At 43.6% G+C, this 23,292-nt stretch overlaps 1 protein-coding gene across 1 annotated transcript in view; it reads left to right on the top strand.

Moving 5' to 3' along the window:
- Positions 1-23,292, top strand: part of DPP4 (dipeptidyl peptidase 4) — a 128,878-nt gene that overhangs the window by 28,933 nt on the left and 76,653 nt on the right. The window lies entirely within an intron of this gene.

Below are 23,292 nucleotides of genomic sequence, written 5' to 3'. Positions count from 1 at the left end.
ACCGCTCAGGTGGTTAACTAGCACATATGTAGATTTTCTTGTCTAAAGCTAGCCATACACTTATAAATTTCTACCCAATGTTCCAAAATGATAAATTCCTTTCTGAAAAGAATCAATTCGAAAGGAATCAATTCCTACCATACACTTCACATCAATTTCCAATAGATTCCAGCAGGGAATCAGTGGAAAATCGATAAACTGCAGAGTTGCACTGTTTGATGCAGTGCAAAGCTATAGGCCATCAATCTACCAATGCTCTTGCCCCGCCCTCAATTGGTTTCAATTTTCCATCTTGTCCAAACATTGTTCTATCAATTAATTTTTGTTTAAAATTGATCACAAATTGATCAATCTGACATTTTGGGGAATCGATGCCCAGCAGATGATTTGAATCTGCAAGGAATCGAATAAGAAAATCAGTGTATATGCGCAGCTTTAGGTGCTTTTTTGCACAATTTGGCCCTTTATCCCCTAAGTTTTTTCTTTTAAGAAACATTTTTTAATTTCCTGTTTAAAATAACTTTTAAGCACTCTGTATTTGAAAAAGTACCAAAAAATATGCGAAAAGTACATTCACAATTATTCTATTTTCTTGCTTGCCAGTGGCTTACAAAGCATTTTATTGATTACGTGTGAAAATGTCAACTAGGAGAAAAAGTGAATTGAATAAGGCTTTAGTGTTGTTTGAGACCAGTAAGCCTTAAAGTGGTCTGAAACTCTGACATAACCTTCAATAAAAAATGTTTTCCTACTCTTTATTACTCATACAGTTATCGTATTTGGTTTTGTACACATGTATTGTCTGTTTACAAATTACAAGTTTCCAAAGTGTAGTTAATCTTGCCCCGAAACCTGCCATTGCATTTTATTCAAACTGCTTTTAATTATAGATTACCATCTTCTAATTAGCTGTTCTGGGCCGCTTGTGTGCTTGAAGCACAGAGAGAGCTTCAGAGAGCTCCTTTTCACTTGTTACACTGTTTACACACCTGTATCAACATTGGAATGCAAACAAAGATACTGTTATCTCCTACCTGAATGTGGAATTAAAGCTGGATAGCAGGACAAAGTGCTTTGTTTAACCATTTCAGTGATGTTCTGCGGAAAAAAAAAATCTGGGATAGTTGCTTTCAAGCTGTGAGTAATCTTTTAGAGCAAAGTAGAAATGCTGACTTTCAGACCACTTTAAGCTTTAAATTTTAGGCTTATGAAATACGTTTTTATAGTTATAACTTTATGGTTTCATTCTTGCATCGGCAATTGATCCAATAATGAGTAGGGCGAATGTAATCCCTACCCCTGTCACAGTTTAATCTTCATTTCATAGGCTAAGGCTGGGTTTTTGAAAGTAATTCATTTACTTATCTGGATGTTTTTGAGTGCCCAGAGGAAACCCATCCAAATCCCAGGGTGACATACAAACTCCATGTAGACTTTAGGATCATCTCATTTTTTTTTTATCTTTACTGGAGAATCTTCTGTTTCCGTGTCATGGAGGCTGCCATCTTGCATTTTGGAAATTAAACCGTAAAGTTAGAGACAATGATTCTAAGTGACATGACAGCTGCTGCACACTAAGAGGGTTCTTTTTGCCTCTGCTGCTTCTCTAGTACCCTTTAAAGGGGAAGACCTGGGTTCAAATCTCAGATTTTCCTGTACAGTAAGCCAGCACCCATTCAGTAAGGAGTCCTTGGTCTAGACTCTTATTCTTAAGAAATGTTATTTTCTTGTCTTGTCTTTTAAAGCACACCTGAAGTGGGGAGGATATGGAAGCTTACCCATAAAAGCATGCAAGTTGCATTGTTTGTCTGTCCTGCTGATCCTCTGCCTCTAAGGCCTCTTTTCCATGAATTGTTAGGCAGTGAAATGCCTCTCAAACTCTCACAACTGCTCACTGCTGCCTGGTAACTGCTTGCTGAGCACACAGCTCAACAGTCCATGGAAAAGGGGCCTAAGGGTAGGATCAGACTGATTCCCTACAAGTGTTTTTTGTCATACGATTCTGCATATTTGGATGCGTTTCTAGCGCATGTGTGCACTGGCGTAACAATAGGGCCTGCAGCCCCTGCCCCCACGGGGGCGCTCGGGGAAGATTTGGGGGGCTGGAGGAGAGAAGAAGCTGATCCAGTCCCCCGACAGGTAACTATAAAAACTCCATGCCGCCCACTCTGCATATCCCGCTGAGCCTGCTAGGCTGGCGAGGGCACACTTAACCAGCGGCAGGAAAAATTTGGCTCCGTAGCCAAAATTTTAATTTATTTGGTTGCTAAAAGGCTCCTCTCTGCTCTAAAAGATGCGCGACTGCATAGTAACCTTTACAGAAAAAACAAAAACCTTTCCTTGTTCCAGCTTACAGAGCTCAGAGATGCTGCAGAGTGGTTACTTCCTGGTTTGCTGGGAGCATAGAAAGGGTTAAACTCCTGTTAACATGTTGGCTCTCAACACGTCAGACTCTGCAGACAGCTGTGAGCTCAAATTACACTAGCTCGTTACTTGCTGAGAAGGGAGAATTAGACCGGCGGTTCTCTATATCCACATGCAGGATACACAGGGTGGATTTCTCTGTGTTCTCCTTCTCTTCTGTGCAAGAGTTCAGGAGTTCAGTTCAGTTAAAGTTCAATTACAGGGAACTAAATATGTCAGCTTCCATATCCCTCTCATTTCAGGCTCTCTTTAATCAAGTTTTAATCAAGTGACCTATCACTCGGTTAAACACAGATATTCAGGAAATGTATCCCTGCTACTTGATATTTTAATGATAAAGGTCACAGAGGTCAGTGTCACATGTTTCACAGATTATCTGTGTTGTGTTAGTCTGTAACATTCACTGGAGTACAGCACAAAGGTGCATTGCTAACCCAGAACAAATAAGCTAGTGCACTACTCTTACACTCATGTAAATAGTCACTTGTATTTATTACGCTGGCTGGCATGAATGTGCTCCATGTGGCGTGTCACTCTGTGGTGCCAAGTGAAGCGATTAGTGTGGCTGTAAGCTCAGGCGCGGACCTCAGTCGCGCTCACGCTATTGGATAACATCACCAGGATATTCTACACCAACTAGGAACAGGTCCTCTTTTCTCACAGTACAAAGTTTTGGAATCCTGATGTGTTTTTCTGGAGAGAGTGAATTCCTTTTGTCAATATCTCACATTTTGGATCCATATTGTGAATAGAGAAGTTGTTGAAGCAGAGGTTAAGTTATTGGACCATTATGTACAGACACCTCAGTGGTGCCAAGGAGTGTTTGGTAGCTGTGAATAAGTAACTGTATTTAATACAGCGCGCCTGCTTGTTCTTTTGTGGGTTGGCTAATAATCTACAATAAAATAGGTTGAAGGCATGATTAATGCTATGTTGTTTCACACTGGGCTGAAAGCTGAGCATCTTTACTAGCAATGCTATTAAAGGGAGTCGGACCCCAAGCACTCAAAAAAAATAATGGAACTGGTACTTAAGTGGGGCTTCCTCCAGCCCACCATAGGTCGCCAGGTCTAATACAAAAAGACAACGGACTCCGGCACTCTCCATCAACTTCTTTATTCAGCCACGGAACTCAGGTACAAACAAATGCCCCTGTCAGGTCTCCCGGCATCCTCCTGCCTCCTCTCCCAGTCCCGCTGGCAGCTCCGTTACCGCCGGTGACTTTCGGGCAGAAGGTCATCTGGTTCTTCCTAAATGGAGACTCTCCACGTCATCACTCCGACAGCCACGTGTCATTGCGACGGCCGGAGTGACAGTCTTGCACGGTTCACCGGATCAGGACCTCGCGGCTTACGGGGGGCTGGAGGAAGCCCCAGGTAAGTACCAGTTTCATATTTTTTTTGAGTGCTCAGCGTCCCTTTAACCTTAAAGGGGCACTATTGCTAATCTGCTCATTTTAAGACTCTTTGACATAAATATGTGTTTGTAAAGCAATGTTACTGCCCAGTATGAACACTGACCAAAAGGTATTTCCACACTACCAATACCCACTGATAGCCAGGTAGTCACGACGGCAGATTTACCTTTCTGACGCCGACTGGGCTAATACATTATGTAGTAGGGGGATCCAGCTGTAACTGCTGCTTGAGCTGCCGTTGGTTTTCATCTATCAGCTCAGCTATGCTCTTCCAAACTTCTAACTGCACTATCGTGCAGTTACTGTGCTCAGCGCAGCCGCCAGACAGCGCCGCATGGCTCTGTTTATGCGCTGCCCGGAAAGGACCCCTTATGGGAAGCTGGCAAAAGCCGAAGTCGGGTTACCAGGGCGACGGACAACAATAGGTGTCCGTGTCTTTGCCAGCTTCCCATAAGGGGTCCTTTCCGGGCAGCGCATAAACATACAGCCATACGGCGCTGTCCTGTGCTGTACGGCGGCTGCGCTGAGCACAGTAACTGCACGATAGTGCAGTTAGAAGTTTGGAAGAGCATAGCTGAGCTGATAGATGAAAACCAACGGCAGCTCAAGCAGCAGTTACAGCTGGATCCCCCTACTACATATTGTATTAGCCCAGTCGGCGTCAGAAAGGTAAATCTGCCGTCGTGACTACCTGGCTATCAGTGGGTATTGGTAGTGTGGAAATACCTTTTTGGTCAGTGTTCATACTTGGCAGTAACATTGCTTTACTAACACATTTATGTTAAAGAGTCTTAAAATAAGCAGATTAGCAATAGTGCCCCTTTAAACTGGAATTCCAGGCACTTGTACTTTAGGTAGGGGTTAAAGTGGACCTGAACTCTAGCACACAAAAGTTAAGCCTGTCTAATTCCCCCTTATCTATGACAAATCACCACTGTAATCTGATCTCTCAACTGTCAGCTCAGGAATCTCATCTGCCTCGGCAGAACAGCTAATTTGTAAACCTAGGATGTTAACTGTCTACTTCCTGCTTTCATGGAAGCAATTCATACTCTCTGCAGATTTAGTGCAGGATTTGCATCAGCTGTAACAAAGAAATGTTTTTTTTCCCCTGTAAAGGTTATGCTGTTGTTTATCTTTAGTGCAGAGAGAAAGTTCTGAGTTCAGATCTGATTTAGGGATTAACTAAGTGATTACACAAAACAAAACTATAAATTCCTTTTGTAGTGGATGGCTAAAAATGCAGTTTGCTCATTGTTTATAAGAAATTCTCACAATTGCCATCAATGCTAGTTGAGCTGGATCTCCATGTTCCATGTTTCCAAGGAGTTCTTCTTCTTTCCTTTTGTTAATTTATTACTGTGTGTTTTATATAGCGCTGGTCTCTTCCACGGCACTATACAGAGTACATAGTCCTGTCTGTAAGGGCTGGGACCCATTACAACAATTTTTGGCAGAGTTTTTGATCGCAGACAATCGCCAGCAATTTTAAAAAAAATGATTTGCCAATGTAGTTAAATGGTGAACCTACTAGTGCGATTACAATTAGGGTTATTTGCAATCACATGCAGCATTACAGGTGCTTTTGCCCTCAATGCTGTGTATAGAAGTGCTGCAAAATTGCTTTAAAAAGCGATTTTGAACAAATTTGGGGGCAAAGTGTTTCGATTTTTAAAAAAGGGTAATTATACTTACCCAGGGTCCCCATGTCCAGCTTTTGCCCGTAGCCCCACCCCCTAGCAGAAGAGGTCTTAGACGCTTCTCTAATTAGTCCTAGAGAAGCACCTATGACCTTTTTCATTAGGGCGCAGGGCAACCGATGGAAGCCGGATGTAGGGACACCTGGTAAGTAAAAAGTATAACGTTTATTAACCCCTTAACGACCGCCTAATGCTGATGATAGGTGTCGGCAGGTCTAAGTGGTGTTTCCATGGGAACGGCCACTCGTTCGAGCGGCCGTTCCATGTCAGTTGACAGAGGGTGTCTCCGTGAACAGCCTGCGAGCCTCCGATCGCGGCTCGCAGATGGGAGACTCGCAGGCGAAATGGGAGGGAGGGAGGAATATCGCTGCGAAGTGGGGCTTTGAGGAGCCCCCCCCCCCACTCTGCCACACAGAGCGTCGGCGATCAGACCCCCCCCCCAGCAGGACTTCCCCCGAGTGGGGGAAAAAGGGGGAAGTCTGATCGCCCTGCCACAATCCTGATCTCATCTGTGCTGCGGGCTGGAGAGTCCACGTAGCACAGATCAGCCAATACAGCCCTGGTCCTTAAGACCCAAAAACAAACAAACAAAAAAACCTCAAAATATTAGTGCTGTACAGCTACTCTGATTCAAAATCTTAATGAATGCAGGTGTGACCGCAGGAAACGAGGGGGGGGGGGGGGGGGTTACCTTACCTAGAACTCTGTGGGATCCTATACGTATCATTTCCCTCACATGCAACGTATGAGATGCATTCCACCATTTACTACCGGATTTCCTCCTCCTGCCTTGGAGGAAGTGCGCTAGTGAATCATGGAACGAGTCACATACGGCGCATGCGAGGGGAATGATACTGATAGGATCCCACGGACCCGGTGTAGATAAAGGACTGGCGGGGTTCACAAAATGTATTAGTTCAGGAGGTGGGGGATAACCACATACTACCTTTTTTTTAATTCTACCTTTTCTGTGTTTAAGGGTTTTAACAAAAAATAATAAAAAAAAAAAATTGGCTGCTTATTCTTATGAGCATGTCCCTGCCCATGTGCCTATTCTGTATGGTGATTAAATATATATATTTTTTTAGTAGTGTCTGAATCAAACACCCGAAACAAGCATTTGGCAAACCCAGTCCAAACCTCTGATCTGCATGCTTGTTCAGGGTTTGTGACTAAAAGTATTGGAGGCAGATGATCTGCAGGACAGCCAGGCAACTGGTTAAAAGGAGATGCATATGGCAGCCTCCATATCTGTCTCACTTCGGTTGTATTTTAAAACCTATAAACAAGTTTATTTGGTAATGCAGCTCTAAGCACAGCTGCTATGTAAAAAGTGCACTAAACCTCAGCTATCATTCAGAAATGTTTTTTAAGCTGATGTGATCTTTGCTTTACTAGTTCAAATTCACAACCTGCTGACCCCATGGACTTCAGCATGGCAGCCAGACAATCTTTCCCACAAGTGTTCAAAACTCCTGCTCTATTTACACATCCTCTCCAATAGACAGACCTCCAGTAATCTATGTTCATTCATGTAGCGCTTCTGATCCAAAGTATCCGATTGTTTTGCTGAGCAATCAAACAGATTGCTCAGCAAAACCAAAAACAAAGCCAGAAGTTGTATTGTTTGTTTTATTGATTCTATCTAAGAGAAACCATAACTGGGAGGAACAGTCTTCTTTAATTACCGTTCAGTCTCACCACTTTTCTTCCAAACTGCTGGAACGCCACATCTATTCAGAAGTGTCTGACTTTCTCACTGCTGACTCTTTGTTGGACCCTCTCCAGTCTGACTTCCGCTCTCAGCATTCCACAGAAACTACCTCCTCACTGCAAAATCCAAAGGCCAATGCTCCGTACTAATACTCCTTGAACTTCCCTCTGCCTTTGACTCTGTTGATCAGACCCTTTTGTCACTGGGGATCATTCCTAGCGCATTCCTGGATCCACTCTGACCTGTCTGGATATTCCTTCACAGCGTCCTACTCTAATACTCCTCTTCACGTCTGCTGTCTGTTGTACCACAAGGTTTCATCCTTGCACCTCTTCACTTGGCCACTTTAGTGATGATTGTAATAAAAAAAATTACGATTTCGCTAAATTTTGCGTAAATTATCTCAACATTTCCAGAATTTGACCCTTCCTTTCAGGGCCGGCCCTAGACTTTTTGCCGCCTGAGGCAAATTTAGGAGAGAATTGCTGCCGCTGCCGCCCCCCCCCTCCCCGCCCGTCCGTGGGTGCGGGGGGGGGGGGCGGCCGCCGAGCCGGAGGGGTAGCGGGCAGGTCGGGGTTATTGGGCCTAGCGATGGGGAGGAGGGTCGGACCCCCCCCTCCCTCGCCTGGGTCCCCTGATCTGCGCTTCCCTCCAGCTGTAATTAGGAAGCAGCTGCTTGCAGATCGTAAGAGGCAACGGGCGGGGAGGACTCACCTTATCCGCGTTCCATCGTGCGCTCCACTGACGTCACTTCCTGCATCGCCGTCCACTTACAATACAGTGGGCGGCGATGCAGGAAGTGACGTCAGTGGAGCGCGGAAAAGGTGAGTCCACCCCCCCCCCCCCCGTTGCCTCTTACGATCTGCAAGCGGCTGCTTCCTAATTACAGCTGGAGGGGAGCGTAGATCGGGGGACCCAGGCGAGGGAGGGGGGGTGGGGTTCCCACCCCCTCCCCACCGCTAGGCCCAATACCCCCGACCTGCCCGCTACCCCTCCGGCTCGGCGGCCGGCCCCCCCGGGCGGGTGCCGCCCCTAGAAGTTTGCCGCCTGAGGCAAATGTTTCACACCGCCTCATGAGCGGGCCGGCCCTGCTTCCTTTCACAGGAGGCAACCAAAATGCTTGTACATGTTCTAATTATATTCTGTCTTGACTACTATAACACCCTACTGTGCCATCTACCTAAAACCAGACTGGCAGCTCTCCAGTCCCTACTGAACTCTGCCAACGTCGTCCCTCTCTCCATTGGCTTTACACAAGTTGTCAACTCCTTACATTTCCTTACTAATCTTCAGATACCATCTCACCTGGAATATTTGTTGCTCCTGGCAGACCATCTTGTCCTCTAATTTAGTCACCTCATCTCACTCCCACATTCAGGACTTGTTGGGAGCATCACCTCTTCTTTGAAACGCTCTCCCACAGCCAATCCATCATGCTCTGAGCCTTTCAAAACACTACATTCTCTCAAAACACACCTGTACAAACAAGCCTATAATTTACTATAGGTAGCATTGGAAGTTTGACTCGTCCACCAACCCCGTGTCTCCTTCCCTAATGTCTCCCACCCACTACCCTATACTAGAGGCCTGCAGTGGGTCGGGTACCCACGGGTAACACGAAATGTGGGTCGGGTTCGGGTACCCGAATTTATTTAAGCTGCGGGTAGCGAGGTGCGGGTAGCGGTCTGCGGGTGCGGGTTGCGGGTAGTGAAAACAAACAAGTTAATTCTGACTGTTTATTTTGCTTACTTTACTTTAAATGTTACTTTAAAATGTGCACTTTAGAAGAAAATGTAAAAAAGTGGGTAGCGGGCCTGCGGGTCGGGTGCGAGTAGCGGTTGTGTGGGTCGGGTGCGGGTAGTGGGGTGCGGGTCGGGTGCGGGAATGAAAGTGGACCCACGCAGGCCTCTACCCTATACATTTTAAGCTCACAAAGGCATGGAACTCCTCCTAGTGTTTCTTATTCTGCTGTAATTTGTCATATGAACATGCACCAATACTGATGTCTAAAACCACACATTAACAATGTCTGTATTTGTATTGCTGGGTGTCCTGATTGGCGTACATATGAAGTAGCCGCCGGGAGACTTGGGCATAGCATACAGCCGATATACAGCTTAACCTGCTCCTGCACAAGTCCCAGCGGTGTTAATTACTATTCCTCCTCCAGGTCCACGTGGATGGGGGAATTACAGTGTTTTAAATGTAACTTCAGCTCCAACATCTGGTGCCGAAGTTACTATGTGCGGCTATAATCGGGATTCCTATTATGGTCTATGGTGGCGCTGGCTGTGCCCAAATCTCCTGCGCTGTTATTACAGCGCTCGTTCTGATTGTACAAAGTTTTGAACCTCTCATATATCGATGTTCCTCACTATTTGTTTTGTACCATGTACAGTGCTATGAAGATGTTGGGACTATGTAAATAATAATAAAAAATAATCGAGCCAATGCTGAGCTGACTTCCTTTTCAAAATGATTGCCCAGCTATTGTGCTGATCCTGTGCCTGGAATATATTTAGGATTTAGGATTACTGTGTGGTTGGGTGATCCTTCTTGGTACCTGGGAAACCGCTTCCTGCTGTTGGTAGCAAGTGGCTGGAAGTCCAAGCTAAGCCTCAGCCAGCGTATTTTAAAAACTTTTTCTTTGCAAAAAGCACAAGACATTGGTAATGAATAAAATTTCCTGCATTGCTTATTAATATACCGTATATTTCAAACTGGGAGGGTAAATATCAGAATACATAAAAAAAAAATTAAGGGTGCAGGGTAATACTGATAGTAGAATTATTAGCAATTCTAGATCCGTAACACACTCAGAAATACCACCCCCCCCCCCCCCCATTAGCTGCTAGGCAGTGTTAAGGTTTTTATAATGGATTGACATGGACCTGTTAAAATGCCCAGCTTGCATACCTCCTTGGGTCATGTGTACTGTATGTTGTGAGTCTACAAGCTAAGCTGTGGAGTCTGAGCGGCAATACATCCTCCTCAGTGCTTGGCTGAAAAGGACATGTCACATATACATGACTTCATGGCGCAAAAGGGAAGTATGGTGCTTTTCAGGCAGTGTTTACACAGCAGGATAGAGGCATAACCTTATGGTTTTAATATCCATCTAAGCAACAGAACAGAGCAGGTAGGAAGCATCTGTTAAGTCACAATGTTCTTCTAACTTTCTAAAGTTGAAAAGGGAAAAACAAGTTGGAAAAGTTCCAGTGTCAGTCACATGTTAAATGGTATGGGCTGCATATTTTTCAAGATAACACAGATAACAGCTTTTGTAAACTTGCTTTGAATTGGATCTGTCACGTGTTTTTCCTCCTCCCTCACTTTGATATCCTATAAATAGTTTGTCTTTTGAACATTTACATAGAGGAAATCATCATTCAGCCATTGTTCATACTTCTCTTGTTGTAATCTGTATTTAAAGCGGATCTGAGATGAAAAACTAGCTATAACAAGTAACTTATATATCTTATCTAAAGTTTAGATAGTTTACACAGCATATCTATCTGCAAACAGCTTCAAAAAGTTTGATTATTTCTTCCTGTAGTACAATGACAGCAGCCATGTTGTTGTAAACATTACACAGAGGCAGGCTTATCTGCATTTTGAGCAAAAAACCTAATCCCCTCCTCCTCCCTCCTCCCCTCTGCCTCTGAAATCTCTGGCTAGTAATACATCCCCCTCCACCTGCCCAGACTGAGCTCCCATGAGCCCTTGCCACTCTCTGAAAGTGCCTTGGATCTCTGAAAACCTGTGGGCGTGGCTTGTTTAGTTTATAGGAAATTAGAGTATTAAAACAAAAACAAACTATTTGGCTTGAGTAATGCCCTATAAACAATATGAAAGGATCCACTTTAACAACCACATTCTTGTGTAGATGTTAAGTAAGATGCATTACCAGCTATAACCACAGGGTGTGCAGTAGTTTAGTAGCAATGTTCTTACTACTTCCTGTGTCTGTGAGTGATGACTAAATATGTTGTAATCTTGGTGTGTTAGCAGCCAAGAGGGCCATTAGCCATGGGGTCTGCTGATTAATAGGTTTCTCCTGCATTCTACATTGCTGTGCACCAAGAAACTGGTTTATAATAGCCTTTCTATCATATCCATATTTTATTTGCAGCACAAGGCAATTATAGACTATGTGGAGTCAGTCACATTTAAAGATAAACATATTTTATACACTGTTGATCATGGTTTATATTGGTTGCAGTGCAATGATATTCAGATGCCAAAGACTTCATCAGAGTTGTTGATCTGAGATTAGCAGTAAACACTCATATTGTTTAGTCTGTACATATCGGCCTCATAAAAGTGTATCTGTTTTTTGTTAAGCGTTTACTTCGTTTCAATGACTCAGCACCTAATATAAATTAAACACTGGGGTGGCCTTGCTATACTGCATAATTTTACTTCACAAGAAAGGCGGGCAGCATGGTGGCGTAGTGGTCTGTACTCTTGCCTTGCAGTGCTGGGCCTTGCTGGGAAATCAAATGGTTCATAGTGCAACATGTATGATAAAACCACAAGTTTATTCAAATTTTGCACACGCTCTTCCGCATAAAAATCAGACATTGAGTTTTTGTCCTGAGGTGAACCCTAAAGGGATACTTAAGTCTAAAAAAAAAAATGATTTTTACTCACCTGGGGCATCCCTCAACCCCCTGAAGCTGTATGGTGCCCTAGCAGCCTCGCTCCGATCCTCCTGTCCCCGCCGGCGGCTACTTCCGGGTTCGTCAACAGCTGCTGATAGGCTGGGAACGCGAGTGATTATCCGCGTTCCCAGCCGCTATATCACCCTCTATGCTGCTATAGCGTATATGTAAAGTAAAAATCATTTTTTTTTTAGACTTAAGTATCCCTTTAAAGTGTACCCGAGGTGACATGTGACATGATGAGATAAACATGTGTTTGTACAGTACTAAACATATTAATAACCAGGGAGTTTTACTTTTTTTAGCTGCCTGAAATAGTTAATTTTTAAGGCTGGAAATGACAGCTTCTGTCTTGTCAGGAGCTTGTCAGGAATATAGTAAACATCACTGATAAGCAAATTACAGCCATAAAAGTTTTTTGTAACAAAATACATTTTCTACATATTTCTGAGAGCAGATGGAGAGAGAAAGGGTCAATATAGTTCATGTATTTTCATTTAGTGACACTTAATAGACTGCAACTGAGCAGAGACAACAAAACATTCAATTGACTTTCTAAATGTTTAAATATAAAATAAAATCCTGGGATGTCTTAAGTCATTTTTAGAAGTAGGAGGATAAATATAATTGTTTATCTCATCAGTTTATTTTCACCTCGGGTTCACTTTAAAGGGAACCTAAACTGAGAAGGATATGGATTTTTCCTTTTAAAATAATACCAGTTGCCTGACTCTCCTGCTGATCCTGTGTCTCTAATACTTGCCACAGCCCCTCAACAAGCATGCAGATCAGGTGCTCAGACTGAAGAATGCGAGTTTCAGGTGTGTGATGCAACCACTACTACAGTCAGAGATCAGCCAGCAACTGCTATTGTTTAAAAGGAAACATCAATATCCCTCTCAGTTAACGTTTCCTTTATAATATGTGGTGATTTAAAAATCGAAAATCAGATTAATGTCTGTTTTGATCGTAAGGTGAGGGGAGCCCATTTAAAGTGGACCCAAATTAAAAATCTGAGATTTCAGAAATAAAATCTATTTTCTAAATAATAATAATAGATAGCAGCCTTTTTTCCACTGCATGATGACAAATATAAAATATTTTACATTTATTGGAGGAACCCCTCCCTTCCTTTCATACTGCCGGGACAGAATCCGGCAATCTGGTGGAGTAGGTGGTGTCCGGCAAAGGAGGAATTGCTAATGGCTGCCACCTGTATAACCCTAGTTATGAAAAGAGAAGGGTGAAAAGCATGCACTGAAATGCTGATAGGCTTGAAGGAGTGTTTATTTATCTTTGTATGTGCCAGAGTGGTGCAACTTAATATTTTGAATTAAAAAAAATGTTTGGTTTGGGTCCGCTTTAATGCCCCACATGCGACTTTTGTGATCCAACAGATTCCTGAGTCAGTTAAACAAAGGATATCCATGGTGGTGGAGGCAACAATATTAGCATAGAGGGCGCTGATTAAGACAACTTTTTGCTTGTATATACTATAACCTATCTGAAACCTACAAGTTTGAGAGGGTGCTGTCCACCTATAAGGAACTTGCCTGTGAATGCAGATGTTTGTGCCAAGAACTGGGCGGAATCCGCCGCTTCTGGGTCTCGGCGCTTGTTCCCCGCTGATGACGTGCAGGCCGCACTTCCTGATAGGCGGAGGGTGCGTTCTCAGTACGCCCTCCGCAAAGGTAAACTATAGTCAGCTGACTGCGGTCAGCTGACAGTTCAGCGTCACCTGACTGTGCGGCTGACACTTGGCGGGTGCATGTGCTGTGATTGGATGTGTGGCGTGTGACCGGCCACTGATTGGATGATTATTTAAATGCGCAGAGTGCTCCCAGTCATCACCGTGATAAGCATAGCTGTGGCTATTTGCTGGGTGCGCACTCATATTGTCTGAACTATCTGGAATTGACCTTGGCTTGTATTTGACCATTCTTGTCTGCTGTTTACTAACCCTTTCTTGTACCTGGATACTCTTGTCTGCTGCCTGGACCGACCTTTGCTTGTTACCTGGATACTCCTTGCCTGCTGCCTGGACCGACCCTTGTTTGTTTCCTGGATACTTTTGCATGCTACCTGAACTGACCCTTGCCTGTTGCTGGATAATCTTGCATGCTGACCTTGCATGAACTCTCTTGCTTGCTGCTTGGATCATCCACTGCCTGTTTCCTGAACTATCTGTCATTACTGACAATCAACACTGAGGGCCTCATCCTCCTAATGACAAGGTGCTAGTCTTGTGTGATACTTATGAACTATTCAACTGTGCTATACTTGCCTCAGTGGGGTTCTGGCGGGTTATTGTCCTCTCTACTTAAGTCTGCATGCCTTGCATGTTAAGATCTGGGGTTAACTGTAGTCAGGAGACAAAGTGTCCTGTTCACGCGGGGGCTTGTCTATAGGTGAAGACCGTGGGTCGGGCTCAGAGCTGTAGCACTAGATTAGGCCATGGAGACTGATTGGGGACATAACGTGTCAAGCCTGACACCACCTGAATTTCCCTATGAACTTTCTTGCTGGCTGACTTCAACTATACTAGCGCTAATTCTCCCTACATTAGCATGTGATCAATATGGTGTTCCACCATCTGGGTTTTGCAGAAGGCCTTACCAACTGGCTGAAGTAATAGAACATCAAACAAGCCTAGAGGCCAGTTTCGGAAGGTGTCATATCTATATGGCTTCATATCCGATAATAGCATTGGTACTTTTTCAGTCTTCTGGTTTTAATGGTCCTATGAGCTATGAACAGAACAAGCAGAAAGCACCTGCAAATTTGCAACATGCCTCCAAGTTCCCAATGTGTTAAAAAAATAAGATATGCAGAGTTCAAAAGTCGATGGCGAGCTACACGGCACACAGCACGGCATTTTGTTTATAACTTGACTGGTGAATGATTACTTGTTTTTTTTTTTGGGGGGGGGGGGGGGGGGGGTTATGGTCCTAGAAATATGCTATTTCTTTAGGATGCACATAGATAACACTTTATTTACACAATTTTATATACACATTTGTCACACATCCATACATCATTTCCAAGAAAAAGCAGAGTATGTGAAATCAGTACAAATTGTATTAAAAGTGAACCCTAATTAAACATTTAATCTTGCCTTGCCGATAAAAAAAAAAAAAAAATATATATATATATATATATATATATATATATATATATATATATATATATATATATATATATATATATATATATATATATATATATATATATATATATATATATATATATATATAATCAAAAAAAATAATATAATAACTATAATTGCTGGCTTAAGCCTCTTCTCTCTGCCTTCCCCACCCGTCCTGCCAGGATTGTGTTGCATGCTGGGACAACTACTACATGTGCTCTCGGAATAGTATCTGCAAACAAAACTTCAGAGAAATCACATGCATTTGTATTTTTTTGTTTGCAGTTTCAAAGAGGGATTGTCGGCTACAAAATCCAATTCCATTTACCCACTGCTCTGTGTTCATTGTGCAGCCTGCAGCCGTACCCTGCATTGCAAGCACTCCAATCTATTCAGAAAGGTTTCTGCTGTAATACCTCTTATCTGTCAGTCTGACTCTATTTGGTACGTTGCTGACGAGAAGGAAGCTTGTCATCACCCCTCCCACATTCCTGCCCCTCACTGAATGGCTGAGGACAGTTAAGTGTTACATGAGGATGAAATGTGATATTGCTGTGCTCACATGTTAACAACGCAAGCTAGCTATGACCAGGCAGATTCTAGGAGAATAAAAAAAAAAAAGTAAAGGAGGAAGTGACATCAGGGTTGGCTTCAGTCAGAGGGAAGCAAGATGGCAAATGCCTGAAACAGAATTCTCTTTATTTATTTACTATATAAAATTCATTGAAATCAAAATGTGGACAGTACAATACATATTTTATGTAAGTAGAACAAGTATTTATCTATATCATATCTTATGGGTTTTTTTTCTGGCATAGTATGGCTGTCCCTGCTGCTTTAAAGAGATGTTGGTAGCCTGAATTTCATGCAGGTACCCACATATCAAACAATATGGTCAAAGTTGCTTTCTTTTTATTTTTGGTTCCTCTTTAATTTTTTTAGGACTATTAGAAATGGATTTTGTACTTTCAGTTTGTTTAAAATGTTGCCAAACTACCATAAAAATATTTACATTTTTCAAAATAAAACTGGTGAATAGAAGCCATTTTGACTCTGTGTAACAATGATACTATCTACACTTTCTGTGACACAAAGTAGAAAGAGAATGGTCCACATTAATGACTTCCTCATAAATCAAGAGGTGCAGTTCATATAGGTTCCACAAAACACATTTAAAATGGTGATGCAACAAATTTTGCCTTAGGGCCTGTTTACAGTGGGGCAGTTTGAGTACACCAAATAGATAACACTTACAGGAAACGTTGTTACATAATGATTCAGGATACCCATTTTTACCTCCATAATCCTGGTTTCAGCAGCATCTGAGAGGCTTCTTATATCTATATTGCTTTATAGCCTTGTATAACCCCTCCCTCACTGTGATGTTTAGCCCAGGCAATGATGTCATGTGATGTTCCTGCTGAGGAAAAGGAGAAAATCCACAGCGAGTCACCTTGCTAGCAGTAAAGATGCTGTTTCTCTGTTAAATTTAACCTCCCTGGCGTTCTATTAAGATCGCCAGGGAGGCTGTGGGAGGGTTTTTTTTTTTAATAAAAAAAACTATTTCATGCAGCCAACTGAAAGTTGGCTGCATGAAAGCCCACTAGAGGGCGCTCCGGATGCGTTCTTCTGATCGCCTCCGGCGGCCAGAAGTAACACAGAAGGCCGCAACGAGCGACCTTCCATGTTTCGCTTACCTCGTCGCCGCCTCCCATCCAGCCCTTAGCGCTGGCCGGAACTTTTTGTTCCGGCTACGCTGGGCTCAGGCGGCTGGGGGGACCCTCTTTCGCCGCTGCGTGCGGCGGATCGCCGCGCTGCAGCGGCGATCAGGTAGCACACGCGGCTGGCAAAGGGCCGGCTGCGTGTGCTGCTTTTTATTTGAGCCAAATCGGCCCAGCAGGGCCTGAGCGGCAGGCTCCGGCGGTACTGGACGAGCTGAGCTTGTCCAGACCGCTCAGCAGGTTATTAATGGTAAAGGTGGAAAACAATAATTTTCTCTCCCAGCTTTCCACGTCCATCAGTGAGAGAACAAAAAATTGTGTATGTAGATACTACTTGATGAATAAAGGGTAATTAAAGAATGGCTAACATCCTACAAAAACAATATTTGGACTTTATTGGTAAATTCTTCCTTTTTTAAGAAGACACAATTTTTATTCTCTTTACCAGGATGCAATATTGGGATTCATTCATTAATCATTATTGCGCTCGTAAATTACGCGTGCTAGTGCCTGACCATGATACTGTTGCTATGTTAATTGACGTAGTAACAATCACACTAGTTAAGTGTCACAGTGCTGGACTAGCGCATGAAATTTACAGTGAGCATGCACACCTTTATCCCAATCAGTAGCTGATACCCCCTTTTACATGAGAAATAGAATGATTTTCACAAACAGACCATCAGGGGGCGCTGTGTGACTAATTTTGTGCTGAAATCCCTCCCACAAAAGGCTCTGAATACCGCGGTACTCTGGGCAAACTGCCACAATGTAACAATGTTCACAGACAGGAAATGGCTGTTTAAAGCTGTCTGTAAAGCCAGAGCAGCTAGAAACAGCTACATAACGTGCCCACAGTAACAATGTCACCATGTAATACATGTCAGAATGTGAATCTGGGAGAGGAAAGATTTTACAATGAGCAAACACTGACTAAATCGTTTATACATAATTATTGTAAAAATGAAGCACTTTTTTTATTAAATTATTTTCACTGGAGTTCCTCTTTAAAGAGAACCAGAGACGAAGCACCCTCATGTATTTTACCATATATATATATATATATATCAATGGGAACATAACTGTAAACACCTACTCTGCTCTCCCCCTCGTGACTTTGCTTTCCTGCCACGAGGATACATAGCAGGAAAGCAGAGCCAGATGGGGGCAGGCTTGGGCTTGAAAAGACATCACAGAAGACTGACTCAGCTATAATCATTACGGGTGTGGGAAGGGGGGGGGGGGTCTCAAGCTAGTGAATGCTCAGTCGGAGATTTTATCAGAGCTGATAACAAGAAGACTGAGCAGTGAAAAATGAAACAAAGAGCAGAGTGGGTGTTTATGGTCATGTTCCCATTAATATATATGGTAAAAACATGAAGGTGCTTCATCTCTGGTTCTCTCTAGGAGCGCACTGTACACTGCCGGTAGCAATTAACTCATGCTCCACAATTTACCTCGCGCTGAACAGCGTGATAAAGATTAATGAACCAACCTAATTGTTCTTTAATGTCTAAAGTTACTAATGGTATTTTCATTTTGTATATTTGTCATGCAAAATGTATTTTGTATTTTTCTTTGTGGCACTCCCAGCCTTTTTGCAGCGATGAAACTGTTGCTTCAGAGTTCAAAGAGCCCATTCTTACATGCAATCCAAGAAAGCAAATTGATCCAATCCTGTGCAGTGGAAATGATTCCTTCGAGCGGCGAAGCAAGGGATCAGTAGTGATTAGAAAATCTCGATAACCCAGACTTTCTCATAGAAAACTCATGTTTCTATTCCCACTAGTGCGAAGCAATTCTTGCTGTATTTCTGTATGATTTTCAGCTTGCTAATTGAACAGAGCCTAAATAATCCAACATGCATACAGACAGTTTCTGATTGGTTGCTCCTCATCAGTGCTTGGCATGGGTTAATGTGGTTCTATGGGGTAGGACTTGACACACCCAGAGTTACAGAGAATCCAGCAATCTCATGGTGAACCAGAACTCATAGGAGTATGTAAAGGGCTACAAAGGACCAAAATGCTCTCTTACTAAAATGCTATATAAAGCAGAAATTTGCCTTCTTAAAACAGTCATAAAATGTCTCAATTGCATCCAGCTGGTCAATCTCTAATGTGAATTACACTGGAGAAGTCTCACTATCTTACGGCAATATTTACTCCTCACTGAAAAATGATGATAATAGTTGAGTGAAGCTGAATGTGCACATACAGGAAAAGGCCAAGAAGCTGATGCAACGCCACCTGTGCATAGATGGTGGGGGAGATTATTTCCCTGTAAACAAATGGGATCCTCCCTTTGGCACAATTAACTCTGAGAGTTGCCAATGTGTTCTTGTAGCCTATTGAGAATCTTCTGCCAGGAATCCTGTCTCTGCATCTGCATCTGTTGGTTGAGAAAAAAATAATAATAAAAAAATAAAATAAAAATATACAGTATATAGCACAGAACTTATTTGGGAAGCAGGAAAAAAGGGCACATATGGCTAAAGGACAAAAAGGGCGCACCCATAGGCTGCAATGCAGAATATCGGGTATTGGGCGCCAGAGAGGAACTAAGGGTGCTCGACAAATAGCGGTTACAGGGATTGCGATAACAAAACTTTTCGATAACAGAATGAGGTTTTATGACAAATATCGTTTACAAATTCGCTTTGATTTTCGGGTTTAACTTATTTTATCGTTTTTAAATTTCGCTTTCAGGAGTGTAATAAGTACATTTTTGTTTTCATAAGTACTGCTTAAACCGGCCTGGATTTACCCCACAGGAGCCTATAGGCACAGATGTCCTGACACCTTAGACTTCACCCTCCATGAACCTACAAACCCCTTCCGGCACCACAAGTGTGCTGGCTGGCCCCGCTGTCACTTCTCCCTTAGTTCCCTTGCCCATCATAGGTAGCTGCAGGTACCACTTTGTATTAAGTAGCCAGAAGTACCCTCAGTATTAAGTATCTAGAGGTACCCCCAAGTATTAGGTGGCTAGAGCAGGGTTAGTAACCTCTCATTCATACTCTCATCAGAACTCTGAATAGGGCAGGAAGGAGGGTTGCACTCGGGGATGGGAGTGAGCCGCCTTCCCATCATCAAGCGCCTGTAGGCACGTGCCTACAGTGCCTTATGGTAAATCCGGCCCTGTGCTTAAATATAGTTTTCAAGCTTATTGTATTACAAATATATCACTTTTTGTATTAACCTTGTTTTCAGAATTAGAATTATAATGCGAAAACTATTGTTTCAGATTTATTATTTTACTAATCTATATCGCTTTTAATATTACCAGTATTTTAAGATTTTTAATGCTTACGTGATTGTAAGGCTATTTATTCTATTACAAATATATAACTTTACTATTCATAATATTTCTAATGTGTACATGATTGTAAGGCAATTTATTGTATTAAAAATATATATAAATTCTCTTAATGTTATTTGTAGTGTGAAGTATTTTACGGTATCAAATATATTATTGTTTCTATGTGTGTAAGGGTGTTTGTGCAGTGGGGATGGATAGGGTTAGGCACCACCAGGGGGGGGTCTTAGGGTTAGGTACCACCAGGGGGTGGTTAGAGTTAGGTACCACCTGGGGGTGGTTAGGGTTAGGCACCACCAGGGGGGTCTTAGCATTAGGCACCACCAGGGGGGTCTTAGTGTTAGGCACCACCAGGGGTTGGTTAGGGTTAGGCACTACCAGGGGAGTTTTAGGGTTAGGCATCACCAGGGGGGTGGTTAGGGTTAGGTACCACCAGGGGGTGGTTAGGCACCACCAGGGGGGTGGTTAGGGTTAGGCACCACCAGGGGGTGGTTAGGGTTAGGCACCACCAGGGGGGTCTTAGCGTTAGGCACCACCAGGGGTTGGTTAGGCATCACGGGGGGGGGGGGGTTAGGCACCACCAGGGGGATTTTAGGGTTAGGAACCACCGGGGGGGGGGAGGGTCTAGGGTTTAGGGAAATGTACAGGGAGGCCCTTTCCAGACTGGCACGATATCTATTAGATGCCACAAGCCAGTTCACCTCTTTGGGGGACACCATCCAGCCCTGCATCGGCGGGCCGGATGAAATGGCCACGCAGGGCAGATGTGGCCCGTGGGCTATAGTTTGTCCACCCCTGGTCTAGCAGGAGAATCCTGCCTATTTAAACCGTCTAGGCTGTGACATCACTGGGGAGGGCAGGGAGAATCTCTATCTCTATCTCTATCTCGTGTTTCTAATGCAGAAACCAGGATAATTAAAGGACAACTGAAGTAAGAGGGATATATACCATATTTATTTCCTTTTAAAAATACCAGTTGCCTGGCAGCCCTGCTGATCTGTTGGGCTGCAGCAGTGTCTGAATCACACACCTGAAACTAGCATGCAGTTAATCTTGTCAGATCGGACAATAATGTCAGAAACACCCCTGATCTGCTGCATGCTTGTTCAGGGTTTGTGGCTAAAAGTATTAGGATCCGCAGGATAGCCGGGCAACTGGTATTGCTTAATAGGAAATACATATGACAGCCTCCACGTACCCCTCCCTACAGTTGTCCTTTAAAGCGGAATGAAACCCAGCATTTCTTCATTGCTCTAATAGATTTACAGCATATTATATAAAACCAGCATTTTTTTTTCTAGAACAGCATTCAAAGGATTACACACAGGACTTAAGGCCACATACACACATCAGACTATAGTCTTTGGAAAATAAAAGATCACAGACCAATCTTACCCCATTCCATGTAGTATGAGAGCCATACTCTACACAGTCTATTCTATGGAGCTGAACTCCCTATCAGATAAAACCTATGCAAGATGCTGCACACACAGATGCTGTACAGACACAAAATATCAGTATCTGCAAAAGATCTGTTCCTGCCAAAAATCCATTCCTGCAAATTGCAATGATAGTCTATGAGATCTGCAGATCATCATACACACATGATTTAACTGACATTCATCTGCAGATCAAGCAATCATCCGCAGCTCTGAAAATCCATCCTGGTGGATCTGATCTGCAGATGAATGTCAGTTAAATCATGTGTGTATGATGATCTGCAGATCTCATAGACTATCATTGCAATTTGCAGGAATGGATTTTTGGCAGGAACAGATCTTTTGCAGCTACAGATCTTTTGTGTCTGTACAGCATCTGTGTGTGCAGCATCTTGCATAGGTTTTATCTGATAGGGAGTTCAGCTCCATAGAATAGACTGTGTAGAGTATGGCTCTCATACTACATGGAATGGGGTAAGATTGGTCTGTGATCTTTCACTTTCCAAAGACTATGGTCTGATGTGTGTATGTGGCCTTAGAATTTCCCTGCCAGCAAAGCTGGACGCATCCAAGTGCAGATAACGTTATCTTGTATTTAACCACTTGCTGACCGTGCACTCATACCGCGCGTCGGCAAAGTGGCAGCTGCAGGACCAGAGACGCAGTTCTGCGTCGCCGGCTGCAGGCTAATTAATCAGGAAGCAGCCGCTCGCGCGAGCGGCTGCTTCCTGTCAATTCACGGCGGGGGGCTCCGTGAATAGCCTGCGGGCCGCCGATCGCGGCTCGCAGGCTAAATGTAAACACAAGCGGAAATAATCCGCTTTGTTTACATTGTACGGCGCTGCTGCGCAGCAGCACCGTAAGGCAGATTGGCGATCCCCGGCCAATCAGCGGCCGGGGATCGCCGTCATGTGACAGGGGACGTCCTGTCACTGGCTGCACAGGACTGATGGCGTCCTGTGCAGCCCGGATCACCGGGGGGGCCAGGTAGGAGAGAGAGGGGGGGAATTTCGCCGCGGAGGGGGGCTTTGAGGTGCGCCCCCCCCGCAACACCCAGGCAGGCAGGAGCGATCAGACCCCCCCTGCACATCATCCCCCTAGTGGGGAAAAAAGGGGGGTGATCTGGTCGCTCTGCCTGCACCCTGATCTGTGCTGGGGGCTGCACAGCCCACCCAGCACAGATCAGCTAAAACAGTGCTGGTCCTTAAGGGGGGGGGGGGGGGGGTAAAGGGTGGGTCCTCAAGTGGTTAAAGTGGATCTGAGATAAACGTTTACTCATTGCATAATTGTGTTCCTTTCATACAGTTTATAGGGCATTCCTCAAGGCAAGTACTTTTTTTGTTTTGTTTTAATGTTCTAATTCCCTATAAACTAAACAAGCCTCGCCCACAGCTTCTTTTGTGCCTTGGCACTGTAGCAAGGGGTGTATGGGAGCTCAGTTTGGGCAGGAGGAGGTTACTAGCCATTGATTTCAGAGGCAGAGGGGAGGAGGAGAGGGGACTGAATTTACACACAGGCAAGCTGATAGCATCTCCAGCTCTCAGCCTGTGACAATGTGACAAACAGAACATGGCTGCCCTCAAACTTTTGAAGCTGTTTGCAGCTAGATATGCAGCTATATTTTTTATTGAATATTATGTCAGGGTTTTATACCGCTTTAAAGTAAAAGTGGAATTTTTGGTGATCCTTTAATTTTATTTGCTTACAGTATATTTATAATTTTTATTATGCTGATATTACACGAAAT

The sequence above is a fragment of the Hyperolius riggenbachi genome, chromosome 7 (genome assembly GCF_040937935.1).
Source record: "Hyperolius riggenbachi isolate aHypRig1 chromosome 7, aHypRig1.pri, whole genome shotgun sequence".
Classification (NCBI taxonomy): domain Eukaryota; kingdom Metazoa; phylum Chordata; class Amphibia; order Anura; family Hyperoliidae; genus Hyperolius; species Hyperolius riggenbachi.
This window is presented reverse-complemented; position numbering and strand designations above follow the sequence as displayed.